Genomic DNA, 12,438 nt, shown 5'->3' with positions numbered 1-12,438 from the left:
TTTCATGACTGGCCTATTTAATTTAGCATAATGTTCTCAAGGTTCATCCATGTGGCAGTATGTGTCAGAATTTTCATCCTAATATTTCACTGTATATACTACATTTTGTTTGTTCATTAATCAGTCAATGGACACTTAGGTTTCTTCTACCTCTTGGGTATTGTGAATAATGGTGCTGTGAACCTGGGTAAACATCTCTTCAAGACCTTGCTTTTAACTTTTTTAGGTATAGACTTAGAAGTGGAATTGCTGGATCATATGGTAATTCTATTTTTACTATTTTGAGTGATTGCATATAGTATTCGATGGAGGTTGGTTTTTTTTTTTTTTTAAAAAAAAGGATTACTTTTATTTTACTAGGTGTTTCACCTCAATATGAGTTATGTAACCATGTATTGCATTTCTATCATCCAGATTTCAGCTTAGATGCCAATACTTGAGATCTACCTTGTTAGTTTTTGTGATCATTTCATGACGGAAGAACTTTGATTGTAAAACCCTGCTATGCTGAATGAAATATTAAAATGCTACATCAAGAAGACTAGGACATCTGGAAATCATTAGCATCAATCAAGAAATTGTTCCCTTACAAATATTGCTATGAGTATTCCTTGTAGTTATAAAAACTAGCTATCTTGAAGGAGGAATGAAAAGGTAGTTTTGCTGAGTAAAGAGTAATTAGCTTAGACCCCAAGGAAAGCAGATGTTGCCTTTCAATTTCTAAATACCAGACTGGAAAGGCTTATATAGTGCTATCAAATTGTAATATTCCAGGCAAGACACTATCCACTTTGTTCTCAGGCTTATTTTAAAGTGGAAGCTTTACCACCTGGGGTCTCATGGTGGCATACAGTCTAAATGGAACCATGTAGTAATGGGAAGGAGCAGAAACAAGACATCCTCAGAGAGGAAATATTTGGGAATTTTTGTGAACACAGCAAATGTCCATCAGGATGAAGTTAGTTAATAACAAAAAAAATTCACTATTTATTTCATCTGATCAAAAATGTACCTAAAACTTCATCACAGTGTTGAAATGAAATGCTGCCTTCGAAAGAAAGATCGGTTGGTTTCATCCTCATCAGTAATTTCCTACACTTAGAGGGGAACTTTATCTTCATGCCAATTTTTGTTATATCCTTGAATATTTTATTTTGTAGGAAATGAGAAAGGAAAGAATTGTTTTCCAGGTTCTGTTGAATATATGTTTTTATAATATCAATTTCAAACTTCCAAAACAAGCTAATGACTCACCAAATGGCTTTGTAACCGTTCGACCTTAGACAAAGTCTTTTAATATTGATTTTTCATAGGAGAAAAATGACAAAATGAAAAATGTTTCTGTTAAAATCACTAAAAATACAATAAACTATTAGTTTGTTTTGCTTTTTCTGTTAAGGAAGATGGAAGTGAATACATTTTAGTTGCCATGTGGGCCAAGATTCAGTTTTAAGTGGTTCACCAGATCTACAACACCATAGCTTACAATGCTGATTCAGAATCTCAGAACTCAACCCCATCATCTCTCCTTGCAGCTATTTTTTTCTACAGAGAAAATCTACAGGACATTGACAATCACCAAGAAAGTTTACTCAGAGGATTATTATTTGACATTTTAACTCCCATAGAAGCAAACAGAATATTTTAAAAGTTTTTATTTTTCTTTTTTAAAAAGATTTTATTCATTTCTTAGAGAAAGGGAAAAGAAGGGAGAAAGCAAGGGAAAGAAACATCAATGTGTGGTTGCCTCTCATGCACTTTCCCCCTCCTGCAACCAAGGACCCAAATGCAACCCAGGCTTGTGCCCTTGACTGGGAATCAAACCAGTGACCCTTTGGTTCAAAGGCCAGCACTCAATCCACTGAGCTGTACCAGCCAGGGGACAAACAGAACATTGAATAGGCCAAGTATTAAGGGTACTGGCAAAGAATGTTTTGGACACACACACACACACACACACACACACACTCACACACTCTCACACATTGCATTCTGATGAAATACTGGAAGAAATGTGTGATTGTTTTTATTTTGTATAATTAGTGCTAGTGCTCATTAAGCATCAAATAGGAAAAATTTACAGTGTTTTTTTGTGTGTGTTTTGTTTTTTACTTATCCCATCTTAAAAGTTGGAAACTTTTTTCTATTTCTTTTTTATTGAAATTCACATTAAAAAATTAGCCATTTTAAAGTGAATAATGGAAGATCTTCTAGTTCCAAAACATTATCACCACACAAGGAGACCCAGTGCCCGTTAAACAGTCACTCCTCATTCCCTTCTCCCCCAGTCCCAGGCAACCACCAATCTCTTTTCTGTCTCTATGTATTTACTTATTCTGGATATTTTATATAAATGCAATTATACAATATGCAACCTTTTATGTCTGGTTTCTTTTCACTGAGCATACATTTTTTTGAGATTCATTCGTGTTATATAATGTATCAGTACTTCATTCCTCATTCTGACTGAATAATATTCTATTGTGTATATATTGTATGCATTATTTTTGTATTTTGTTTTGTTCTGACTTTAAATAATTTTTTTGTTTTTCAATTACAGATGACAAATAATATTATATTAGTTTCAGGCATACAACCCAGTGATCAGATGTTATATAACTTACTAAGTGCTCACCCTGATAAATCTAGTACCTATCTGACACCATACATAGTTATTACAATATTATTGACTGTATCCCCTATGTTGTACGTTACAACTCCATGACTGTTTTATAACTATCAATTTCTACTTCTTAGTTCCTTCACATTTTTCACCCATCCCCCTAACCTCTCCCACCTGGCAACTGTGTCAAAATGTTCTCTCTATCTATGAGTCTGCTTCTGTTCTGCTTGTCTGTTTATTTTGTGTTTTAGGTTCCACAGATAAGTGAAATTATCTTGCATTTATCTTTCTCTGTCTGACTTAGCACAATGCCCTCAAGGTTCATTGAAATTGTTGCAGATGGCACTATTTCACTCTTTTTTATGGTTGTCATATTCCACTCTGTGTGTGTGTGTGTGTGTGTGTGTGTGTGTGTGACTTTTTCTTTTTCCACTCATCTATTGATGGACACTTAGGTTGCCTCCAGACCTTGGCTCTTTGTCGGGGAGGACTCAGGAAAGGAACAATGGCCTCTGTTAGCACTCTTTCTGAGATTAAGTTGCCCCTCCAGCTCTTGCTTTGATATCAGACAATTTAGTTCCTTTCTGTATGTTCCTGGTACCTTTTGAGCTGCTGTCCTAGCTCTGGAACTTAGAGCAAGTGAGTCTGAGTAAGTTTGTGCACAGGCCCTTTAAGAGGAACACCTGGGACTCTAGAAGCTCTCTGATCCACTCAGCCACAATCCTTACTCGTTTTTACAGCCAGAAATTATGGGGACATTTATTTCTGGCACTAGAATCCTGAGCTGGAGGTTCTGGTGTGGGATGGGACTCCTCAGTCCTCATGGGGGACCTCCACAGCTGAGATATCCCTCCCAATTTTTACCCAACACATGTGGGTGTGGGACCAGCCCTGTGTCTCCATCATTCACACCAGTCTAACTGTGGCTTCTTTATATCCTTAGATGTAGCAATTATGTTCAGCTAGATTTCAGGTGGTTCTGAATGATGGGCATTCTGTCATTTAGTTACAATTTTGATGTGGTCGTGGAAGGAGGTGAGTACTATGTTTAACTATATTGCAATCTTGACTAGAATCTCTGGACAATTTTTAAAAATTAAAGTTATTGGGCTGACATTGGTCATATAAATTTAAGTGTACATTTCTAGAATATATCATCAGCATATTACCCTGTGCTCAGCATCCAAAGTCTATTCTTCTGTCACCATGTATTTGACAACTCCTTTTATCCTCTTCAATTCCCCCAGCCCCTTCTCCACTAGGAACTAACGTTCTGTTGTTTGTGTCAATAAGTTCATTTGTTTTGTTTGTTCACTTGTTGTTTTCCATTTTATATTCCACATATGAATAATATCATATGGTTCTTGTCCTGTTCTGTCTGATCTATTTCATTAAGCATGATATTCTCAGGATCCATCAGAATTTGGAATGAAGTGTTTAGGCTCATTATATATCTTCAGTACTTGCTATAGAAATCCTTCACATCATATTTTAATGGGAGTCTGGGTAGAACAGTCGTTTTTATGACTGCTGAGCAGATAGGAGGGAAACTTTCAGCGATAGCTTCCGCAACTTTGTTTACTCATTACGCGGTGAACCTCCTAGACTTACTGGTCTTCTAAGCTGCTTGTTTACTAACCCAGACATTTAAAATTTGTTTACTGTGAGCCTGCTCTGTACTAAACAATATGTTCAGTGCCTAGTCACAAAAGGAACAAAGGAGTAAACATACATGTCTTCAAGGAGCTAAGGTAGACAGACCTTAAGCAAATAACTATAGCACACAAATCACATCCTTTGCCAAGTGCTTTGGAGGAAGAGTTCCAGGTGCTATGGGAATTAAAGCTATGGATCCTCCAGTGCAGAGAATGGTTTGGAAAGTGGGCATCAGTCAGAAAGCCCAGAAATAAGGCCAATGTGTTGGGTTAGGGGTTTTGGAATATAACCCTTCTAGAGTTACTTGCATTTTTAAAATGAAATCGCATGACCAGATTGAGCACCCTGAATGAAATGGCAGAGTGCCGGGAGGCTGCCCAGGACAGGGTGGCCTCCTCAGTGACTTTGCCTGCGCTCTGTCCTACCCCAGTGCAGGCCACCTGAAAGGCGCTGCATCCTTCCTGCTAAAGGTTACCAAAGTCTGCTCTTGACACAAATTTCCTAGCCAGTTTCATATCCTTTAGGGAGTTGTATGCTTAAGGTCTGTTCTCAGTTTTAAACCCAATTCTCATTGGCAAAGCACTTGAAGTGAGTGCCTTAATATCTTACAAAATCAGATATCTTTTGTCTGGAAGCTCCTTTTGTGATTAAAAATACATAACATAAAATTTACCATACTAACCATTTTTAAGTGAACTGGTCAGTAGTATAAGTGCATTCACATAGTTGACAATCTCCAGAATTCTTTATTTTGCAGAAACTGAAACTTCCTGTTAAGCAGTACCCCCCATTCCTCTCCCCTCAGCCCTTGGCAACCACTTTCTACTTTGTTTCTATGAATTTTACTCCTTGAGGTCCCTCATATGTGTGGAATTATATGGTATTTTCTTTCTGTGACTGGCCTATTTCACTTAGCTCAATGTTCTCAAGATTTATCCACATTGTAGAGTATATCAGAAACTCATTCTTTTTAAAGGCTAGTATTCCATTGTTTGAATATACCACATTTTGTTTATCCACTCATTCTTTTATGCATGATTGGGTTACTTCCACCTCTTGGCTATTATGGATAATGCTGTTATGAAGATAGGTATACTGGTTTTGTTTTTAAATCATACTATACCAAAATTGTTTTTCTCCTATACATATAGAGTAAATTAATGATAGAAATAATTGTGGGGGAAAGATTCAGGAAACTTGGATTTGAGAAACAACTTTGTTTTAGATTTGATACGTACCTTTGAGAACATGTGTCCCTCTTTGGGCATCAGTTTCCTCACCTATGAAAGTAGATGGTTGTTCTCCATCTCCAGGTTCTACACACGATCTTAACCAACACTCAGAAGGCAGCCTAAGGTTGTAGAAATTATCAGATGGATTAATACAGATGTCATATCTTTTTTTTTCAATCCTGACCCAACAATATGTTTATTGATTTTAGAGAGAAATAAAGGTAAAGCAGAGAGAGTGAGAGAGAGAGAAACATTGATATGAGAAAGAAGCATAGATTGGTTGCCTCCCATATGCACCCTGACCAGAAATCAAACCTGCAACCTTTTGGTGTATAAGACCACACTCCAATCAACTCAGCCACCTGTCCAGGGCTACAACATCTTTATTAATTGGGCTTCCTAGCTCTCTAAATGACTTCATGCACATGGGGGGACTTTTTCTTAATCTTCTCATTTCGGAAGAAGGAGAGATTAAAGTCAGCAACTTTCCATAGGAACTTAGAAATGAAAAAAACAGGAGCCTTTTTCTATGTGGGAACCTAGCAAAAGAATGCTAAGTGCTCTCTTTAGCTTCCTCTTGTGAAGTCACATGTGCTTAAGAGGGTCTATCTAATAGTAAAGCAATTTTCATTGGCATATAAGTGAAATCTTTTTTCTCTGACAATGCAATCTAGGGAAACAGCTACAAAAAGCCCCTATTTAGAGGATATTACAGTCCTAGCTGTTAACCCAGCTAAGATCTTCGTGGCCCAAGAATTATGTTAAATAATGTCTTAACATTTGAGTGACTATGAAAACCTAAATCTAACATCCCTGGTGTCCCAAGTTACTGAATCCCCATTCTGTTTCCCATGTCATGAATGAAATGGAGATAGAACCATCTTTCCATGTGTCCACAGAAAATTACATTTTTTCATCTAGATCCCTTCAGATTTAGCCTTTAAGTGTGGTCCGTATGCTCATTTACTAAAAGTCTAGCATGATGGTGTCCTCTCAAAAGCATGGTCTAAATACATACAGAGAAGGGCTATTTTTCAAAGTAAAATATTCCACTGGTTGAAATTGTCTTGTGCAAAGACACAAAATATCAAGGAAGCCAGAGTTGTTAGGTTTGTATAATTTGTTTAACCCTCAATTTATAGATAAAATAGAAGACACTCAGGATGAATATCAGATAAATAATGAATACTTTTTGTAATATCAGTATGTCCAAAATAGTGCCTAGAACATACTTAATACTTAAAAAATGTTATTTATTGGAAATTCAAATTTAACTGGACATCCCATATTTTTATTTGCTAAATCTGGCAACCCTAAGTAGCCTGTATGAGATAACGTGGTAAATTTGTTTTGTTTGAAAAACATCAGAACTGTTAAAAGAAGGGAATTTATTATCTAAGAGGATCTTATAAACATCTATGCTTATTTAAATTATGCTTTACTTATTGAGACATAAAATAGTGGCAGACCAAGTCTTTTTATGAATTTAAAAATAAAGTTTCTTTATAAAAAATAACTGAAAATCACAGTGCAATGGATAAAAATAAATACTCACCCAGTGCTAGAAAATATCCAGAGTAAGTGCAGTAAGAATCAGGTAGCAGACTTAGAAGAATTATTCCAGATTCTATTTCCTTTTATTTTATGGGAATCTACATTTGTGGAGTAACTCTAAACACAATTGCTGAAGATAGATGTTTCTGTTCTATTAGCCCAGAGTTACATAATGAACTAGAAAGAGAATAGAATCATTTTTAAATGGTGAAGTTGGTTTTGTTATATGTAAAAGTTTGTGGTAAATGGAAGAATTGTGGGACTAATAGTATTTTACAAACCAATGATTTAAAGACTTAAAAACCCACCCAAATAAGTACCTCGCAAGCAGTTTGCTATTGCAGAAAGAGCTCATAATATTTGACTTGGTTAGTGGCCCAAGTGTCAACATTCCCCTTTACCTGTTTGTAAGTCAGCTCTTCAAAACTTGATCAGCTATACCCACCAATGTGGGCTCAGGGCCACAGGACCATCCATTAGTAATTGGCAATGAGCCAGGGCAATACCAGACAATGTGAGATTTCTTAGCCAAAGAATACGATTAAACCAAAAGGGACACATTCAACTGCATTACTGGAAAATTGTAGCCTAGCAATCTTGCAGAGAATGAGGGCCCTGTCCTTTCTGAGTGCCAGCTTTGCATATGGTGCAATGTTGATGGGAACAAGATCTTGATTTTTAAATGTTTATTGATTAGCTATTTCCAAAGAACAGTTAGCATCTATTTCAAGCAGAAAAAAAAATCTGCTTTATCTGCCCCTCTTATATTTGAAATAACAGTTTGAGGAGGTGAGCCAGTAATATGCACCTCACTAGGTTGCCATTCTCACCTGCTATAACTAAAGCAGATCCCCCAACTTAAATTGGCTTCCTACTTGGAAATAATATAATTAATGAACCAGACAAGTCTCTTGAGAGTTCTGGAAAAATTTTATGTCTTCCTTTCTGGAAGGGTGAGAAAGAGGAGCTGAGTTGCAATGGTCCCTTTCAAGATTTAAAAGTAGGGGAAGAATCCCCTCTGGTCTTCTTTCCTGAGGTCTTTGAACAGAAAATATAATAGACTGATCAAGGCACACCCTTTAACTCCCTTTTTATTCCTTAACCTCTCCTTCATTAAGTCTCTACAGTCTTTTATTTCTCCTTCCCAAGATTCTCTCGGATACCATCCTTCCTCTCCACCTTGTTAATGCCTTACATCAGGCCCCTATCCTCATCACCTCCATGGCCTTATTTATTTGCCTCCTTATTGGCCTCCCACTCCCACTCTGGTATACAGGGTCTGCCCAGTAAGTAGTTGAAAATGTAATATGAAAAATAGAGACATTTACTGCCAAAGGTACAAGATACAAGAAACATTGTACATAGGACGATGATGCCTCAGTCCCACTTAAAGCAGGCACCTTGGGACCTCACACAGTTCTCCCAACTACATCATGATGTTCCTTCTGCTCTGGTAGCAGAAGCCACAAAACACATTTTGCCATGACACGTTTCATGCCAAGATCCTGCGTCAAAATCTCATACATAGTAGCTTTTGGAATCCCCAGATCAGCTTCTAGTTCTTGCGCTGTCAGTCGCTGATCTCTGTTGATTGTAGCCCACACATGTTCAACATTCTCAGGTATCCTGCTTGTTGCAGGCCTTCTGGAATGTGGATCACTTCCAACAGATTCTCGACTAACTTTGAAGCATTTGTGCTACATTTTTCTTTGCACTGCACTCATTGCGTTGTACCCAAAAGCCTTCTGAGTCATCTGAATAGTTTCCATGGAGTAATGTTCAAGCTTAAAGCAAAATTTGATGCAGAATCATTGTACTACTTTCTCAGTCATTTTGAATGCGATGGCCATGCAGTACACATGCTCACTCAACTGCCCCCACTGACTAGAACATTGAAGTGATTGTTCACACATGCACATTACAGTCTATTCTCCTTGGCTGCCAGGGTACACTGATGTAGCATAAACCATTCTCAATACATTAGCAATGGCTAGACTTTTTCCGGACAGACCTTCGTATAGTTTATAGTAATCAAAATTGCATTTCTAAATTGTTCACTAGATCATTAGACCCATTTTATCCAGGATGGGTTCAAATTCCTCTGCACGATTATACAGCTCTTTCTTACCTTTGCAATATATTTTCTATCACTTCCCTCATCCCTGAGTGCTCTACCCCAGTCATTCAAAATACCCCCTAAATGTGCAGTGTTCTCTCATGCACAAACCGCCCAGCCCTCTGGCTTCCTGATAAACAGATTTTTGAAAACCTGGACCAATCACATAACTTGCTCAGTGTACAGCTACATCTCTACACTGTGGTCCTGCAGCATTTTTATGGCTCTTAGGAATTTAAAAACAATTTGTACCATACTACACACATCACAGCATCTCAGGCCTTTGGAAAATGACCGCCACAATCAAGAAATAAACCTTGATTATTTCTAACAATTCATTTTTTAAAAGTCCTATTGACAGTAAGAAACTTAAGAAGGACCCTTTCTTTATATGTATACTTAATTCTCAACTTCTCCCCAAGCCCTTCCTTCTCCTAGGCCCTTACCTTACCTTACCTCCAAAATAAGGACATCAAAAGAATGCTCTGCAGATTCTTTTGAGTAGTGCCCTTTCCATTTCAGCTCCATTGTCCCCCATCCCCAGCCTCGCTCCAATCCACATTGCCTTCCTAGGGTGTGCAATCTGAGAGCAGGAATCTGAGTTGGAGAGGGTCACAATGTTCCTTGTCTAGCGGTGCCCAAAATTTGTTAGCTGTCACTACAGGAGGTGAGCAGGAAGGCAAATCCCCAGACAAGCCAATGGGGTGGGGACAAGGGGAAACAGGAGTCCAAAGCCAAGGGTGGGGAAAGCCAGGCACATTGGTGGTAGCTACCACTCTTCGAGAGTGTGGGGGTTCAGGCATTGGAGCTGTAGAAACTATTACTAAGGTTAATCCAGGTTGGATACCTGGCGAAACCTGTTATGCTGGCAAGCACTATTTTCTGCTTCACTCTCAGTCGCCACTGTAAATTTTGTTTTTACTTTATTGCAGCCAGAGCTTCCTTCCTTTAGGTCAGGTCCAGAGCCCACATATTCTTGTAAAATGAAAATAAACCTTAAGTTACTTTTCTGCAGTTTCTGCAAATTGTTTTAAAAACAAAACTAATAGACAAGGAAATGACGTGCCTTTCAGCATCGAGCCACCTGTTCTCTAAGTTTAGACCAGAAGGTAAAAGATGGTCACTGCAGAGCTGTGCTGCAGAGAAAGGGAAAAAGCCGCAGCATTTCTTTATGAGTTTTTCCACGGAATCAGGCTTAACAGTATGTTTGATGCAGCATTTTAAATGCTAAATTAACCTCCTCATGGGCTGTGGCTGGAACTTTTAAACACAAATAGCTAGACCCATTTTCTCTGTGTGACCTAATCCTGGTTGGTGACCAGCAGTGCCCATGGGGTTCTCGTGCAGGGGGAACTGCCCTCAACAAACATCTTCACTGGCTCAGAGCCAAGGGCAAGTCTAAGAGTCAGGCAGATAACGGATAAATCTCATTTTCCAGCCCAATCCACCAGGTACCCCTTGGCCTCTGAACTCCTTGGGAAACACAGCGTCGACCTGTGAACTCCTTGAGAAACATCACAAGGGTGAGCCCTCGCCAAGGACTGCATAGCCTGCATGCTTGTGTGCAATGCCAGCCTGTCTCATGCAGTTCAGAAGGGAACTGTGGCTGTGTGTGGATATCACCTCTTAAGTGTAAGGGGAAAGTGGATTCTATGAATGGAGAGCAGGTTATTCAGTTTGAAACAATTTCTTTTGAAATTTTGTATTCCAAAATCCTAGGACCTGGAAGGTGTTTCCAAAATGTCCTGAAACACTGGTTTTCTGATTAGACTTGAAGGAGCCCTTGGGCCTTGTGAGGCCTCACAGGGCCAGCTGTGCAGTGTGAATGTGTGTGTCCACACATATACACACATGTGTGTGTTCATGTGTGTATGAATGTGAGTGTTCATGTACTGCAAACTCATTCATGTGTGTTCACATTTAGGTGTACACAAGTGTAGGTAGGTGCTGCTCACTGCGTTAATCAGAGCAGTTACATTGAAACATTTTATATATTTAGTTGAGAAATACAACTTTGAATTAAGGGCTCTGCTGCTTAAAGGAGGGATGGACTGAGAAAGAAAAGAGAAAAGAAGTAAGGAAAGAAGAAAGGAAGGTCAAGAAGAAATGAGAGAGAGGGGGAGGGAGGGATAGAGGAAAAAGGGAAAGGAAACCAGATGTAAAAAGAAAAGAGGAAAGAGTTTTTATCTTACTTTCTCCCCTCGAATAAATTGCCATCATCCCGGCTTGGAGTATGGCTCAAGCAGTGTGCCTCCTGGGTGGCAGAGGAAGGAAAAGTTCTCACCCCAGAATCTCTGACTGTTTACACCCAGACTATCATCTACGCTTTGTTGCCACATGCACAAAACTGTGTTCCTGCATGGGGGGAGGATCACTTCTCAGGGGAGGTTCGGGGCTCTCTCAGAGAGGTGGTCGTGAAAGCTGGACTGCACTCTGCCCTGAGCCAATCCCTGGCCCAGCCCGGTTGCTGCCCCAGTGCTGGGTTTAGGACTGCCTCGCCTATGAAGGGGCTGGAAGTGGGTATACCTGGGGAGTCTGAAGGCTCATGAACGTGCCCCACTTTAAGGGAAAAGCTTAATAATATATTTGGCAACATGAGTTTTGTGAAGATTTCATCATAAAACTTTTTTTTTCAGGCTCCAAGGGATAAGAGTAGGGTAGAGAGTCACAGTGATTACCTTTCATGAAATTTGCATAAATGAGTGCATCATGATCAAAAAGGAATGTAGGATTTCCTGTCAATAAGCTTTGGGCTGATGGGTGTTTCTACAGTCAGCTCTGTTTCAAGGGGAATCAAGGCCATGTGACCCTGAACAGTCTAAACTGACTGTGCTGCTTCAGAGAAGTGCATCCTGCCCTTCACAACCTTGGTATAGAGCAGCCAGGATCCCCAAGGAACTGAGAACCCAGCTATCATGCGCTGGTGATTTCATATTTTTATAGGGCTCTTTTCTCACTGAGACTCACCCAACCAGACAAGCCCCCTTAAGACCCAGATTGGGTTAGTGAAGAGCAGATTTAGTTTGCAAATCACCAGATGTACTTTGCAGCCATAAATGTCAGCTCCAGTCTTCTAAGAGTAATGCACAGTGATTGTGTTAACCACGACTCTAGGCTGATTCAGAATAGAAATAAGTTGATTGGCTTCTCTCTAAATTTTCACCCAAGCCTAGATTATCTCTTACCTTTCCTTATTATTCCTGCATATAAGTGGATTCTTCTTTTTTTTCCCCCTCTGAGAAATAGAGCATGATCAC

This window comes from Pteronotus mesoamericanus, unplaced genomic scaffold, assembly GCF_021234165.1.
Source record: "Pteronotus mesoamericanus isolate MK-2021 breed Mesoamerican mustached bat unplaced genomic scaffold, CSHL_Meso_final scaffold_118, whole genome shotgun sequence".
Taxonomy (NCBI): Eukaryota; Metazoa; Chordata; class Mammalia; order Chiroptera; family Mormoopidae; genus Pteronotus; species Pteronotus mesoamericanus.
The sequence above is the reverse complement of the archived record's forward strand: the minus strand, read 5'-3'. Positions refer to the sequence as shown.